Below are 17369 nucleotides of genomic sequence, written 5' to 3'. Positions count from 1 at the left end.
CTGATGTATGGGTCCATCCATTGTGATGTCAGGAGGCACAGCTGTGCTAAAAAAGCCTCGAATGATCTTGGAAACAACAGGGTTATCAATTGTTTAGTGACCTTACTTCCTAAATTCTTTGTGACAAAGCTTGGCAAATGGAAACACAAACTGGCAGGAAAACAAGGACTAAACACCAAAACCAAACAGCTGAACTCAAGAAAACAAGGCATTTCCTTTCATCTGGCTTATCTGTAAGCTGGAGGGAGCGTGCTTGGAAGAACCAGAAGGGCAAGGGGAAAGCCAGAATGGAGTTATGGGGTGGAGAGGCAAACTGGAGGGACCATGAGAACTAGGCGGGACTAGCCTGGGAAACGGAAACGGACCAGAAGATGAACTAGAATGGATGGGGTAAGGCAAACTGCCAGGGACCAGAAGGGGATGGCTAACCAGCAAGTCCCCGGCCCCAGGTACCCCAGTGGGTGGAGCAAGAGACGCCTCGTAAGAGGACATCTTGGCTTGGCAAGGTCAGCAGAGGATGGCATGTTCAGCTATCCTACAAAAATGGCAGGGAAGTCGGGAGACTGAGGATAAAAAGCATGGAGAACAGGTATCCTGCAGAGAGACCAACCAATTTAAACAGCATGGATAAGCAGCAGTTTGGGGGTTACAAGGAAGATGGGAACACGAGTGAAATGCGCCAGAAAAGCAGAGGAAGACATAAGGGTTTGGTGGAACAGATTGCAGATCCCGCAGGGAGCCTTCAGATGGTATCATAGGAAAAGGCTTCAGGAGGTGCAGATAGCGAAACGGGGACACACGAATTGCACAGCAGAGTAGGAGGCAGACGTGGCAAAACACGGAAGCAGGAATCGCATGGGAGCGGAGGAAGGCAGACACGCAGTGGGTGGTCGGGAGAGGGTTCCAGGAGCCATCTTATCAGAGAACTGTTACATCTGTCCGTGGCCCCGTAGAGCAGGCTCTCCTGGCAGTGCCTCCAAAGGGCAGGGTTGAAGCCGTGGCGTGAGAGAAGGCCCTGGCCCCCTGCAGAGGCTGCTGGATCAAATGGCAGGCAAGCCTTGTAAGTCTGATCCCGCTGCCCGGTGAGGTTCGCACGAAAGGGTGCACCCAAGAGTGAGGCAGAGATTTGTGCCCGCTCCAGGGACAGAGGGTGCCCCGAAACATATGAACTAGAATGTGGTGAAAAGTTTTCATTCTGTCTTTGTCTTTTGGACATCGTTCTCGACAGAATGCACCCTTTTAATTGATCCTGGTGAATTCATCTGAAAAGAATCAGTGCATATAAACACATATTAATCAATGTATACAGTTCCTTCCTATCCACTTATCTCCTTATATGGCATTTAAAATTGAAGACAACTTTGGAAAAAGTATCACACGATCTCTTTGAGAATGTGAGTCACGTGGGTCAGGCTCGGCTGCCTTAAAGGTGGAATTCAGAGGGTTTTTATCCAAGTCGCGCCACACCAACATGCTAGGTTTCCGGATTGGGATACCTCGGTTCTTGCCTGGCACCGCTGCAAGAATTCCCGCGGCAGAAGCACTTCTGGTAATGCAAGTGACATTTATGACGGGAAGGGGAGTTTCAGATATCACAGTTTCAAAAAGTACGCGCTGTTTCAGGAAGGCACACAAGGAAGGCTGCGTGGGAGACCACAGGAGTTCAAGGCTGCACGTGAAAAACCGCGTGGAAAGAATACAAGAACAGGAGCCCAAAACCACGCGTGCGGAACCAGGAACCCCTGTGGACCGGGAGGGTGCAGGTCTTGAGTGGGTCTTCAGCGGGCACGCAGGCGCAAGCACGTCCGCACCCACACGCGGGAGGAAGCTCCGCCTCCCCTCGGCTTGCAGCGCACAAAGAGCAGAGAAGAAAAATAAAGGGGCCTGCAGACTGCTTATATCCCCTTCCCTCCCACTAGCCGGGAGGCATGGTTGAGGGTATTGGCGAACCTTAATGGCTGCGTTTAGCCATACCTGTGTGGTGTAATATTGCTTGTGTTTAGTTTGTGCACCCAGGTGAACCTTTCACCTGGGCCTAGGGGACTTGGATCTGAGCATGCTCAGTTCTGGATTTTCCCATAGGTGTCTATGGTTGCCTGATTTCCCTGAAGCCCCTTTTCTGTGGTCCTATGCAGCTTTTGGGGCGATAACCCCCTCCCCCTAGTCCCTGTTCTGGCTACCTAGCAATTCTAGTGTAATTGAAATTTTCTCTTTATGTATAACTCATGAGTTCAGCAAAACTTGAGCCGATTTGGAAGTCCTGTGTGCAGATCTGCAGAAGTAATCTGCTGATCCATCTGACCGTGATGTCTCAGGTTCACGATACTCATTGCTCTAAGATGCATTCTGTTTTTACAGACACATGCCGCGGCTGTTTTTAATTAGCTATTACAAAGGGAAAACCCAACAACAACCAAAGCCGCGCGTTGCTGTGGAGTAGACTTCACATTGTGGGGTCTCTCTGGTGCAGGCTAGGACCCCTGCAGTCTTGGAGACTGTTGCGTATGCAGTCGTGGAGACTGGTGCAGGGCTGGCCTCAGTTTGCACGATTGTAACCTTTCAGAAGCAGATCACGAGGCCTTCTGGGGTGCGGTCTGCAACGTTGGAACAGCCACCGCCTCAAGTAGAATTCAGTGCTTACCATTTGCATCTTTGGGAGGATCCCCATGCGTCAGTGGGCTTGATGGCAACTGTAAAACCCCAACACGCAACTGGCTTTGAGTGGGTCTTACCGCATGGTGACCTGAAAGGACAGTGTAGAAGTGCCCCACAAGTAGGGAGTTTGAATGTGTGATGTACTGTAAGTCTTCCAATGAACTCAATAGCTGTAACTGCAAGACCAACATATTCCACAGATTTGATACAAACTGTACGTTGATTCCAACTTGTAGTGACTATGGGACAGTAGAACCGTCTAATAGTGTTTCCAAGATTATCATCTTTATCAGAGAAGACTGCCACATTTTTCTCCTACTGAGCAACTGGTGAGTGTGAATCCCGGCCTTTTGGGTAGCTGCAGAATGATTAACCTCGGCACCACCAGGGATCCATTCTATATGTCATAAATATTACCACAAAGTGATTTCACCTTACAATGTTTAATGATGACAGTTGGGACATGGAAGAACTATTCAGGGTTATTTACTAATATGAGTTACCATGGGGACCCATGTCAACAGCTTACAAATAAGAGTATAAAACAATGAATGGTGGTCTGGACATGTTTGCCAACGTGTTAGTGTATTCTTGAATGATACAAAGTAAATTTAAAATGAATATGCATTCACATTTCTGGGTTTCTTCATTGATGCAGGGGCAGTGAATTATTTAATGTGGCACTCCACCAAATGACTTTTACATGCTTGGATATGGCTTACAATGTGGAGAGGGACACTGATAGAATTCACTTGTGAGTAATTATAAATAGAATTCATTGAAATGCCATATGGCTGGGTATAAAATGAGCCCTCTGATAAACAGGAGAGGTGATTTCACTACCAGCAAAAGTGGGGCATGTCTCCTGGACCCTGAGATCCCTTCACAGTGAAGCTCCCGAATCCAGAATACAACGGTGACATTAGAGGAATAGCAGTAAAACCAGAGCATGGAACTGAGTGGTGAGCTTCCTAGCCTTTGGAACATGGAACGCCGGTGCTTTTTGTGCAGGTGGCTGATCTGTGGTGTGGAGTGCCTCTGGGCACTTAATTAGGGGAATTGGACTTGCTGACCACTGGACGTGGAGCTCAGTGCCCTCAAGTTGAGGCTTACTGGAGTGGGGTCCCTCTGGTCACTTTATTCAGGAAGCTGGATTCTGTGGAACTGGAAGTGGAGCTTAATGCCTGTAGGTTGAGCCTACAATGGAGTGGTATCCCCTCTGGGCATTATTAGAAGCTTTGAGAGAACTTCAGAATGTGTTCTGATGAACAACAATTACGAGTATTTCTCACATGCATCACAACCTATTGATGTCCTTAATAAACCCTATAACCATTAATATTGTCTGTGACTTCTGCATAGCCATTGCAATATAAGAAAGGAGATGAAAAAGTAGAGAATGATGTTTGAGATGGGGCACAACGATTGAGGGGTATTTTAGATGTATTAGTGTCAGCAGCTTTGTGAGTGCTGTGTTTTTGCTAAAATCTCTGTATTCCATTTGTAAAGATGCCTAGGATCTTGAAAGCCGTTGCCAAGTGTTAGGAGGGCTAATTACATTTCTCTGTGTTTAAAGGACCATTTAAAATCAGGAGCTGCTCCAAGGTGATTCCCTCTTCCAAGGGACCAACTGGTGCCCCTCTCAGGAAAGTAGCAGCTTGGAATAGCATATGGCCTGCCCGAGATGTCCCTGGGTGAAAGGACTGCTCTTCTCCTTTGGCCCTCCTTTGGCAGCCTACAGAGATCAGGGAAAAAATAAAATAAAATCAGGAGCTGAGTCATGTAATGGAAAGAACATTAGAGTAAGAGCCACATTTTCTGTATGATGTTGGCTACTTTCACTAACTGGCGATGTAAATGGAAACTCTCTAGGTCTTGATTTCTTCTACAGTGAACTAAGAATCTTAGACTAGTGAACATTAATGTTTCAGACAGTGCTAAAATCCTGTGACTAGCATTCCCTCTAGTTCAGCCAGGTTTTAATTTTTATCCTAAAGCATTTGCTACTCACATAAGGAATATGAGATGTGAGAACTGAACTCACCTGTCAATATTATTTAACTCATTGTTCCAGGGAATTCTTGTCTAGGAAAATGAGCCTGTAAATTAATAAATCATTTCGCTGTTTGCTTTAGGAAATTCTTGCAAATCAATTTATCAGGACAAACAGTTTGCTCATTTGAGCAAACATCTCTCTTATTAGAACAAGCTATTGCTCACCTGGGCAAATAGCTTGACAAGAACATATGTGGAAGAATAACATGCGTTGTGATTTTGAAAACCAATCTGCTGTAAATGCTGTTTTATCTTACTGTCTCACCGAGGAAAATATCTTAGTATCTGAGCCCAAGTGCTTCTTTCTGACTCGCATCAGACTTCACACGATTTATATATTTACATATTATGTGAGGTTCATTAGAATAAGATCAACGAAGTCACAAACATCATATTACCATAATTATAACAAGGTGGGTAAGCAAATCCAGTCTCTTTTATCAAACAGTGTTTACATTTTTAGGGGTGGAGGGTGAAGTTCACAGACTTGATAATTTTGTGCTGGATGACTAAAAGGCAGTGCTTGTTGAGAAATGCCTCAAAAATACAAGTAAAAATAATGAGGAGCCCGAAAGTTCTTCACACTCAGGGTCAGGGTCAGGGTCAGGGATGGATGCCACATACATTACTTGGTAATACATAGCAAACAATTGTGTGCTGTGAGAGAGCATGTTTTGTAGTGAGGTGGGTCCTGCTTGTTGGACTGGCTCTCCACTATCAGCCCACACTCCCCCCTACCACTCGCCTTTAAAGTGGTGGGTGAGACACTCCGCTAAACTCACTTATTTTATCATTTCGTACTTCCTCTTCAGTTTTTTGGATGGCACCATGATCTGCTTCCCCTCCCCCACTTCATAGCTTCTGATAGTCTCTGAGTAAGAACTTCATCTTCCTCCCTACAAGCCTTTGCTGAACTTGCCAGCTCCAGCCACAAACCCCTTTCCCTCCCTCCTGCCAGTCCACATCAGTCGTTGTCTTTAAAACAGTCATCTCAAAGGAGTCTTTAAGTTTAAACTCTGGGTTCATCAGTTATTGGATTTGTGATTCTAGACAAGCATCTTAAATTTAATTTCTCATCATCTCACCTGGTCACCCCCGTCCCCTTTGACATCGTTTATTTCTCAGTTTCTAACATTGTTGACATTCCTGGTTTTTTCTGTCTGGAAGATCGGCGATAATGATACTAACTCAAGAGTTCAGATGCTCCCTCATTACACTCTGGCTTCCAAAAGCACGTACTCGCGTTTCTTTCCTGCAGTATTACGGACCTGCTCCTTTTTGAAAGGAAATCTCTGTTGATGAGTCCTTTCGAAGTAAGAAAACTTTTTCCTTGATCTAGCATAATTTCCTTTAAATATCGCTCTCATCCAGAGGGTTGTATTGAGGTCCCTATGCCCGAGATGATTTTAACTTAGTTTGTCTGATGTACATGTTATCAGGAGAGGTCAGGCCCTGAGGAAGGATATCAGACTAGTACAGCATCAGCAAAACTGAGGAAGAACCTCAAGTTGGGTCGACACGTGTCTTCAACAATGGACTTCAACCCAACTGGGAGGATGGGACAGGGCTGGTCATGTTTCAGGCTTTTTGGTATAAGGTCACTGTGAGTCAGAGCCGACTTGAGGGCATCTAATAATACTTTAATGACATACACATCCATTAGATAAGACCCAGAAAAATAGTTCTCCTGTTTTTATTCATACTTTACTTAATAGAACTTGAAATATGTATATCAGTTGAAGACTTGTATTTGGTTATCATGCTCATAAAATGTGTCCATCTGAGTCCCATCTGGAATTCCCTGCTGAACACATGTTTTTTCCACTTTGAGTCTCAGTCTGTTTGCTCAGTGACTAGGTAATAAGGACTCTCTTCTGACCAACTAGAGGAAAGTGGCATGAACTGTTAGAAATAAGATTGGCCAGTATAATAATTATAAGATAGTGGTTGTACAGCATTTTATCCCAAGATTTCTTATAGCATATATCATATTTAGAACCCAAAGAAAAAGTGGGACCCTAGGAAATAAAGGGATAGAAGGTGGCTGTAATCCTAGGTAGATGGCTTGGCCATGGTTCCCAGCATAGAAGACTAGATCCTACTTTGAGGCCCGGACCCTGGTAAACAAGAACAAGTATTTAAGACCTCAGAGGACCCAATAGAGAAGAGTAGGCAAAAATTTAAAGATGACAAACATGCTTAACTTGTGAAAGTGAGGGAAGAGAGGTGTTACAACAGGTAAATTTTTTCTTTGGTTTTTGTCGTTGCCTGTATATATTTTTTTAACTAAAAGTTTATTTTCACATGTCACAATACAAACAAAAATCGTTTTGTTCTGCTTTTTGTCCACTACACTCCAAAAACTATTCTCTTTTTGAGAGAAAGGGGGAGCAGGTCTTCCACGATGTGCTGTTAGAAAACATCCAGAGTCGTAGCAATAGATCTCCGGGAGAGGGGGCACAGTAAGAAAAACGTACTACAAAGAGGCTGTGCGCTGCCTTTATCTGTCTGGTCGAGTCATTCCTGGCCGAGTGGGCACCATCATAGGATGGGCTGGGGGCCGTGTCATTGGGGGCCCAGGCATCACTGGCATGTGACCCCCCATGGTGGCCTCAGTCCAGGAGCAGGTCACACTGACATCATTCCAGGAAGAAGAGGGTCCTTCATTGGCATCATGGTGGTCAGCCCCATGTGGGGTGCCAGGGGCAGGAGGACCCGGAAGACTGGGGAGAGGCGGGATCATGGCCCCTGCTGGAGGAGGAGCAGAGAATGGAGAAGGAGGTATCTTTCCTTGTTGAAATGCAGCCGTTGTTTTGTCAATCAGACTGTGAGCCTGCTCGTCCATCCATTTCTGATTGTCGTCTTTCACACTCTCTTTGTGTTTCCTCCCACCGCCATGTGTCTTTCTCACAGACGGCGAGTCATGGGTGAGGTATGTATCGCAGTAGTCACAATTAAACTTAGGCATGTTGCTCAACCGACCGTTTGCTACCTATATTTTCTTTAATAATTATACTCATATATTTCAATAAAAATACGTCATTGAGTCAATTTTAACTTAGAGTAACCCTGAAGGATGGCCTAGACCTGCCCCTGTGGGGTTCTAAGACTGTAACTCTTTATGGGAGTAGAAAGCTTCATCTGGTGGATTCAAACTTTTGACCTTGAGGTTAGTAGACCCATGTGTAAGTTTTAAAGCTTTCTGACATAAAGAAAAATGTTTTGAAAACTGAGAGGGAAAATATATGTATGTATTATGTTTGATGATTACAGTCTAGCACTTTATACAAATTTTAATATTGTGGGAAAGAAATAAAATAGATTTTAAATAAAAGCCGCATTCGTCATTTACCTGGGATAAGGTCTAAATTGCCTAGGATGGAATTCCATAGTCCTTGGCTTTTCTTGCCACGCGATTCACCTCAGTAGTTCCTCCTTCTACCGCATGTGCTGTAGGCGGCAGAATATTTGGTACTTGGCTGGTAACCAAGTGGGTAATCAAGTGGTGGTTCAGATCCACCTGGTGACACTGGAGAAGAAAAGGCGTGGAGATGTCCTTTTGTAAACATTACAGTCAAGAAGACCATATGAAGTAGTTCTACTCTATAGCGCATGAGGTTGCCATGCATCAGAAATGACTAGCACAGATAGCAAGTCTGCATCCTGCACCCAGTACTTTAGGTCCAACACACCAGCCAGACATTCCTCTTCCCAGAATGCCCACCTTCCTTCCCACATCTTTGTTCCCCCTCCCTGCAAGATCTATAGACTATTTTCAAGACTTGCTTGAAGCATCCGTCGAGAGATCAAAAGACAACGCGTTGCATTAGGTAAATCTGCACAGACCCTTTTAGAGTATTAAAAAGCAAGGATGTTACTTTGAGAACGAAGATGTGCCTGCCCCAAGCCAGGGCATTTCCCACTGCTTTGTATGATGTGAAAGTTGGACATTGACTAAGAAAGACCAAGAAGAATCTACGCGTGTGAATTGTGGTGCTGAAGATGACAATTGAAAGTACCATGGACTACTAAAAGGACAAACTGGTCTGTCTTGGTAGAAGTATGACCAGCGTGTTGCTTAGAGGTAAGGATGACAAGACTTGGTCTTACATGTCCCTGGAGAAGGACACCGTGCTTGGTAAAGTGGAGGGATGGTGAAAAAGAGGAAGGCCCCCAAGGAGATGGACACCTTGGCAGCGACAATGGGCTCAGGCATCGGAGTCAGCTTAAGGACGGCCCAGGAGCAGGCAGTGTTTTGTTCTGTTGTGTGTAGGGCTGCTATGGGCCGGAGCTGACTCGATGGCACCCAGCAACAACAATCCCACCTTCTAGATACTTAAAATTAATCACGTCATACACATGCCTGTTTTCCACGAGATTTCTTAATCCTCTTGATTGTGTGTATCCTCCGTAGCTGGCAGAGCGCCTGACATATAGCAGGTGATTAGGAGATGCAAATTAATGGATAAATGATAGAAGGCCAGAGGGCACAGCCTTTTTCTTGATATACTCAATGCCTGATAGAGTTTGACATGTGTCAGACACCACATGAAGATTTGTGGAATGATGGGGGGAAATAAGCTAGAGCAGGGTTGGTGAACGGTGGCTCGAGAGCCAGATGTGGCTCTTGCTTTCGGTATGGGCATGTGGCTCTAAGTAAAATTTTAAAAGTTTAACGATTATATGCTGATCACGGCGATTTAATTTGTTTATAGAAATATATTTCCAGCTTTTGAATACTTTTTAGATTGTGAGGGACAAGATTGGCTCTTCCGTCTCAAAAGTATGCCAACCCCTGAGCTAGATCGTTGCCTTACAAGTTTTCCAATATAAGAACAACGAGGAGTCCAAAAAGCAGCGAGCTGTTGAAATCTTGCATTGGTGCAGCCTCGTGGAATAGTAATGGCTCGGAGTCAGACTTGTTTCAAGTCCTGGTGGTTCTCCTTCAGGGAGCCCTTGAACGATAAAGTGTTCAACTACCAGCGGAAAGGTTGACTGAACCTAGTTCTAGAAGTGTCTGAGAAAACGGCTGATGCTCGACTTTTGAAAGGTCACATTCTTGACAGCCCTCTAGGCAAGCCCATGCAGCACATGGGATCACCAGCAGTTAGAATGGACTTGATGGCAGTTGGCTTGGTTCTAACTGAACAATTAAGTCAAAGTTGGGCCAGGATCCTCGGGAGCTTCCCTGCCCCATACCCAGGGCAGATCTAAAAACAGACAACGCTGACAATGGTGCAGTACTCCAGCAGCATCATGAGCTCACCTAGGTGTCTTACCTACATGAGAATATGATTATCCTGTACGATAAATGAATTACTAGAGTTAATAAATGGAACAAAACACTTAAAATATTTAATGGTTTACTTAATAGAATGAACTATTATCATTTAAAGTGTCCAGTACAGTGATGCTCTTCTTGCTCATGAAAAAATTATTAAACGTCACTTCCCAAAATATCCTTTCCTTTTTTTCTCTCCAACCCACATCATGGAGTTTCATGCTACGTCCTTCCCATGTGCACATTTGGCTGACCCATTTCGAGATCCCATGACTCATGCTGGGTTTAACAAAAAGAGGGATAAGCTTAGTGGCACTGATTAAATTTCAACCTCAATATAAACTTGTACAAAGTATATAATTTTACGTATAGATTGCCACTAGGGTATGTTGGTATGACATTCCGTTTGCTGCAGTTATTTGACAGTGAGTATCTTAATGAGCAAGATTTGGCTGATGCAAGGTACTCCTTCTCAGAAGAACGGCTTTTCACTTCAATCCCTGCTAAACATCAGCGGAGCATTATGGGACAGCCTAAAAGCAAGTGCACCTGTCAGTTTGATATATGACCGTTTTAGCCCTCATCAACAGTTCATAAAATGGTACTAGGGAAATTGATTATTCAGCTAGAAGACAATGAAAACAGATCTTTACTTCACTCACTAAAACAATTCGGGTGGTTCAGGGACTTAGATGTAAACAGCAAACTTTTAAACTTCTAGAAGAAGATGTAGGAGAAAAGCTTTATTAAATGATCTTGGAGGAGAAAATAATTTCTTGAGTAAGATAAAAGTGCTAACTTTAAGGCAAAGGATTGATCATTTGACCACCTTAAAATGAATGCCGTTACGTCAAAAGGTATCATTAAAAGAATGAGAGGGAAAGCCACACACTAGCGGGCAGGGATAGATACTTGGCATACATATATGTGACCAAGAATAGGGATACAGAAACATATCCTTTGGGAAATGGGACTTCATCAATGACATTGTAAAAAGAGCAAGCCATAAGTTGGGGGAAGAAGCTTGCCATACATGTAATTAACAATTAAAAAGATCAGGTACTATTCCTGTACTGTCTTCAGTGTTGTCCCCCGGAGCACTATGGGTCATCGAGAGACGTCATGTCTCGTGGCGGGACTGGCCCTATGGTCCTCTCTGTGCATTGGCTGCTCTGAGCAGGAATATCATCCTCAGGGATTGCTGGGCCAGGATATGTTCCGCTCTCTCTTTTTCCCCTTTCATTTGCTCTTGTGTTCTCTGATCAGACATGTCCCTCTCCCTGAGCTGTGGCTTCAGTGCTGTCCTCTGAATTGACTTCTTCTGGGGGGAGGGGGGCTGTCCTCATAGTTTGGATTGGGTTCAGCTCCGTAGACCTCTCTATTAGTTCCCTGTTTTATGCCAGTATGTCACATTCATGTCTTGGAGCACCAGGTTGGTCCTTCGTTCCCTGTGAAGATATAAACAATACCCTCCCCTTGGGTGGCTTAGTGCCCTGTTCCCCCAATACCCATGTCTTCCACCCACCCCTGCCTTTGTAGTTTGCTACCATATGTATCCCTGGATTTGGTCTGACCCCTGCCATGCTACCTGCACCTCACCCCAGGAATGTATGTATAGTATACAGCAGCTTTTTCCCTATGCCCCTTTTGCATTTTTAAACTTACCTTAACAGACTCATGTTGAACTTGCCCTTTGTGCTTGTCTTACTTCACTTAGCATAATTTTCTCCAGTTCTTCCCATGCAGTGATGTACTTCATGCGTTCATCACTGCTTCTTAGGGATGCGTAGTACTCCATTGTATGTATGCACCAGTTTTTTAATCCATTCATCTGTTGATGGAAATTTGGGTTGTTTCTAACTCCTTGCAATTGTGAACTTTGCCGCAATGAATTAGGAGAACACAGATGTCTGGCCGTGGTTTGTTTCTTGCCTCTTCTGGATGTATGCCCAGTAGGGGGATTGCTGGGTCGTATGGTAGCTCAATTTCCATCTGTTTTAGATGTCGTCAAATTGATTTCTGTAGTGGCTGTACATAACTACAGGTCCACCTGCAGTGGACGAGAGCTCCTGTCCCCCCACAGCCCCTCCGGCACATGATGCTTTCTGATTTTTTTGAATTGGGCAATGTTTGAGGATATTAGTTTGTACCTCATTGTTTTTTGGGGGGAGTTGCAGTAACATTTTTAAAAATCATTTTATTGGGGGCTCATGAAATTCTTAACACAATCCATACATCCATCCGTTGTGTCAAGCACATATGTACATTTGTTGCTATCATCATCCTCAAAACATTTTCCTTCTGCTTGAGCCCTTAATATCGGCTCCTCATTTTCCCCTTCCCTCCCCTCTCCTCCTTCCCTCATGAACCCTTAATAATTCATAAATTGTTATTATTTTGTCATATGTTATACTGTCCGACATCTCCATCCGCCCTCTTCTTTGCTGTCCATCTCCCAGGGAGGAGGCTATACATAGATTCTTGTACTTGGTTCTCCCTATCATTGTTTTAATTTGCATTTATCTTATGGCTAATGATTGGGAACATTTTATCATATGCTTATTGGCCATTCATAATTCTGCCCTTGTGAAACTTCTGTTGAGGTTCTTTGCCCACCTCCTCAGTGGGCAATCAGTTGTTTTCTTTTTGGAAGCTAGCAGAGCGTTGTAGGTTTTAGAAATAAGGCCTTTGTCTGATATGTCATTGCTAATGATGTTTTCCCAGTCTGGGCTCTCTTGTCAGGGGAAGCCAGCCCCTAACACACCATTACGGGTCTGGTAGGCACAATTGTACAGCGATAATAAGTAAATATCATAGTAAAGTTATAGAGAGCATGAGAGATAGAAGAGAAGTATTGAAATATATGGAGTCAGACACAATCATGGTGCATGCTCACCTCAGCCCCGCTTGGTGGTCCACATGGAGGGAGAGAGCGATCTTTAATGCTAGCCCAGGCTTTTTATATTCTCTGGGGACATGCAAGCCCCTAATTACAGGTGAGTACAAACGTCACAGAGAGGGGTTCTGCTATAGGTAATACAATAATGAGAGGGGGTGGTCTAGGGACATGCATGCAATAGGGAGAGGAGGGATTGGGGGTATACATGTGACAAGATGGGCAGATCCTAGATTTAGGATGGCAGCTTAACTTTGAATGTCACAGAGTCAGTTTGGCCTGTTCCCTACCATTATTGGTAGGGTGTGAACGCTTGGTCGCAGGCCTCAGGGAGGAATAGTTTATTGTCCCCAGTAGCAGGGCGTGAGGCCTACCCTGTAGTCTGGTGACTAACTGCCCTAGAGGAGGATGTCTGTAAGCATCTGACCTCCCCCCACACTCTCTTACAACTCTCTTGGTGAATTCTTGTGAGGCACACAGGTGTTTTGTCTTCAGTATATCCCACTTGCCAAAAATTGTGCCTCTGTGTGTGGGTCCTTCCCTATTTCTGATAGCCTGTGTATTCCCTGCGCCAGAGTTCTCAGGTTGGTCCCAGTTCCCTCATTGATGGCGCTAATAGTTAGGGGTTTTACCTTGAGGTCTGATATCCACCTTGAGTTTATTCTTGTGCGTGGAGTGAGATAAGGGTCTTGCTTTATTTTTTGCAGGTAGATATTCATTTTTTCCAGCATCACTTGTTGAAGAGGGCATCTGCTTCCCATTTGATATTTTTTGGGCTCTTATCAAAGATCAGTTTTCTGTATGCTGATAATTTTATTTCTGTGTTTTCAGTTCTTTTCCCTGTGGTCTGAGTATCTGTCCTTCTTATACCAACACCATGTGGTTGTATAATATGTGTTAAAGTCAGGTAAAGCAAGCCCTCCCACTGTGTCCTTCTTCTTGAGGAATTCTCCGCTAATTCTGGGCTTCTTCCCTCTCATATAAAGTTTGTTATCAGTTTTTCCATTTCTTTTAAGAAAGATAAGGGTATTTGTATTGGGATAGCATTAAAGTTAGTGCTTGGGCAGAACTGACATTTTTTACTATACTGAGTTTTCTGATCCACAAGCGAAGGATATCCTTCCATTTGTTGAGGTCACGCTTGGTTTCTTGTAATAGTGTTCTGTAGTTTTCCTCATACAAATCTTTTGTTTTTTTAGTAAGGTATATCCCTAGATATTTCAACTTGTGCTTGGCTTTTGTGAATGGTCCCACTTTTTGGGTTTCCTCTTCTGTGGTCTTGTCTGATGTGTATAGCAGTCCAATAGACTTCTGTTTGTTTATCGTGTATCCTGCCACTCTACCATATTCCTCTATTGCGTCCAGTACTCCTCTTGTGGAGCTTTTGGGATTTTTCTTATATAGAATCATATCATCTGCAAATAACAATAGTTTCACTTCTTCCTTCCCCAGGTCAATACCTTTGATGTCTTTTCTTTTTCTTACGGTGTTAACTAAGACCTCTTATATGATGTTAACTTAAATAAGAGTGGAAACAAGGGGCATCCTTGTCTTTTTCAGTAGGATTGTTTTAATCTTTTCTCCATTGACTACCACGTTGGCTGTTGGTTTTTCATATATATCTTGTATTATTTTGAGGAATTTTCCTTCCATTCCTATCTTCTTGAGTGCCTTAAACAGGAATTGGTGTTGGGTGTTGTTGAATGATTTTTCCGCATCTATCAATATTATCAGTGGTTCTTATAATTTTTCATGTCAGTGTGGTGAATGATACTAATGATCTTTCTATGTTGAACCATCCCTGCATCCCTGGTATTAATCACACTTGGTCATGGTGAATGATTTGTTTTCTATGCTTTTGTATTCTATTGACCAGCATTTTGTTAAGGATTTTTGCATCGATGTTCATTAGGGATATTGGTCTGTAGTTCTCTATTCTTGTTGGATCCTTGCCCAGTTTCAGTATCAGAGTTGTACTAGTTTCATAGCAAGAGTTCAGGAGTTTGCCGTCTTTTTTTATGTTCTGGAATAGTTTGTGTAGGGTTGGTGTACTAAGTGTATCTTAACACTTGTATCCTAACACAGATCCATTTACTTAAAACCTCTGTAGCTGTAGTCTGTATGTCAATGTTTTTAAAAAGTTCTAGGTGATTCTAAATTGCCGCTATGATTGTGAATTGCTACACAGACTTTTGGAAAATAGTGCTTAAAGTGTATCAGTGGTTTAGTGCTCCTTGTAACTGGTTTGCTTCTGAGTCAAGATATGTTTATACTGACATTTTCAATAAATCATGGTACAAATTTTATTATCCTTTTCTTTTGTCTCTTATGTTTGTTCTGATTTTGTTTATTAAAATGGTCATACCTGTTGAATTTAATATAGCAATTTGAGATTTGTGTTTTTCAAAATTTTGTAGAAATTTTTGAGATATAAGTGATACACAATGGACTACATGTATTTAAAGTATAAGATTTAATAAATGTTAACAAATGTATACATCTGTACTTCTCAGATTACTTGCTCAGCATAGAAATTGAATAAATATGGTGACAAGCTCTGATGTGCACCTTTCCTGATATTAAAGATCTCAGCATCAGGTTTGGAGGAAGATTCTTGTAATGACTTACTATATGCAGATGGTACAACCTTGCCGGCTGAGTCCTAAGAGGACTTAGAGCACTTACTGGCTAAGATCAAAGGCTGCCGCCCGCAATATGCATGGATTATACCTCAACAAAAAGAAAACAAAAATCACCACGCTATATCAATAAGCAAAATCTTGATGAAAATAGCCAAAAGTGAAGTTCCAGAGATTTCAATTTACTTGGGTCTACAATCAATTTCCATGGAACCAGCAGTCAAGAAATCAAACACAGCAGTGGAAAAATATATTGCAACAGGCCTTTTAAACGTATTTTAAAAGCAGTGTGTCACCTTGAGGACTAAGATGCACTTGACCCAAGCCACAGTTTTTCAGTCACCTCTTGCATGGTAAAGGTGAACAAGGAATAAGGGAAAAAAGAGTCGATGCCTTGGAGTTATCGTGGTAAAGAACATTGAAAGTACAGAAGACTGCCAAAAGAATGAACGAATCTGCTCTGGAATAAATACATCTAAACTCCTCTTGGAAGCAAGCGTGGTGAGACTTAAAAAAATAGTTTTATTGGCATATACTTCACATATGCAATTTAATCATTCAGTCGCATTAGGAAGATTTGTGCAATCATCACCACAATCAATTTCAGAACATTTTCTTCTCTTCCTCATTCTGCCGCATCTTTCCCTGCTATGACCTTAGACAGTTATCAATCCAGGTAACATCTCTGTAGATCTATTTATCCTGGACTTGATATACAGAAAATCGTACAAAACATGAAGCAAAGTGCAAAAACAGGAAGCAAGCAAACAAAAAGGAACAACAATGACTAGACAAAGCATAGACAAAGCAAAAAAGATAGCAGAAAATATTAAAAATGGAAGTGACTTTAAAGTGAGTCAAAGAGCGATCCAATTATATGGTATTACACTTTAGCCTAACCACATCTGCCATACTCGACCGTACAATGAGGTGCTGTCCATCACAGGGCTACATGCATGCAACCCAGGCCTGTGTTCTGAGTGGATGCAAAGAGCAGAAGCTGAGTCTTGGTGTGGACTCTGCAAATGGATGTTGGGCTTCCACTGTCATCCGTATCGTTCTGCAAATGGGGTGTTCACAATTTAACATCTGATACCATTCCCTCCTTCAGATTTTGGATTTTATTATTTACAATCATTGCATCACACAAGCTGATGTACTTCTTCCACGTGGACTTAGCTGCTGCCTCATTTAGGTGGCTGTTTGTTTGAAATCAAGCCTTTAAGACCCTAGATGCTATGCTTTCTGATAGCCAAGCACCATCTGGCTTCTTCAAAAGGATAGGGTCTGAAGTCCCAGTAGTCTATAGCACACAGTCTGAGTCACCCAGGGTTGGATGGGAACTATGTCAAAGGTGTCCCATTAAGAATATAGTACCTAGTCTCCTCTTGTGTTCTGTGTAAGTAGTGCTAAGCATTTTTTCCTGATGGGAGGCTGATCTCCCCAGTTAACCCACTAACAAATGTAATCTTGGTGAAACTTTGTCTCACATTCTTAGGACATGTTCTTAGGTGAACAGAAAGGGTGTCATACTTGATACAATAGAAAGTAAGCAATATGTATATAAATTTTAAAAGATGATATATGTAATTTTCAACAAGATAGATTTACACAGTGGATACAATAGCTCATACTGTACAAGGATTATGAGCACGGTAAGGGACCAGGCAGTGTTTTGTTCTGTTGTACATAAGGTCACTATGGTTGAGAACTGACTCCTGGCACCTAACCACAATAGCGTATTCCTGTGCTAGCTCTACTGCAACCAACACAATGAACATGCCCATCACCTTTCAAAATATCCTTGTGCCCCTTTGAAATCCTTTCTTTGTGCCCCTTCATG

General features: G+C 42.9%; 1 protein-coding gene, 1 non-coding gene and 1 pseudogene across 5 annotated transcripts in view; 2 read left to right on the top strand and 1 right to left on the bottom strand.

Moving 5' to 3' along the window:
- Nucleotides 1–17369, top strand: part of BICD1 (BICD cargo adaptor 1) — a 228890-nt gene that overhangs the window by 85163 nt on the left and 126358 nt on the right. The window lies entirely within an intron of this gene.
- LOC142452141 (small nucleolar RNA SNORA67) lies at nucleotides 4254–4398 on the top strand. Its single transcript, XR_012785182.1, has one exon. It is a non-coding gene; the product is annotated as a small nucleolar RNA SNORA67 (small nucleolar RNA).
- LOC142451113 (U1 small nuclear ribonucleoprotein C-like) lies at nucleotides 7211–7678 on the bottom strand (annotated as a pseudogene).

This window comes from Tenrec ecaudatus, chromosome 6 (genome assembly GCF_050624435.1).
Source record: "Tenrec ecaudatus isolate mTenEca1 chromosome 6, mTenEca1.hap1, whole genome shotgun sequence".
Taxonomy (NCBI): domain Eukaryota; kingdom Metazoa; phylum Chordata; class Mammalia; order Afrosoricida; family Tenrecidae; genus Tenrec; species Tenrec ecaudatus.
This window is presented reverse-complemented; position numbering and strand designations above follow the sequence as displayed.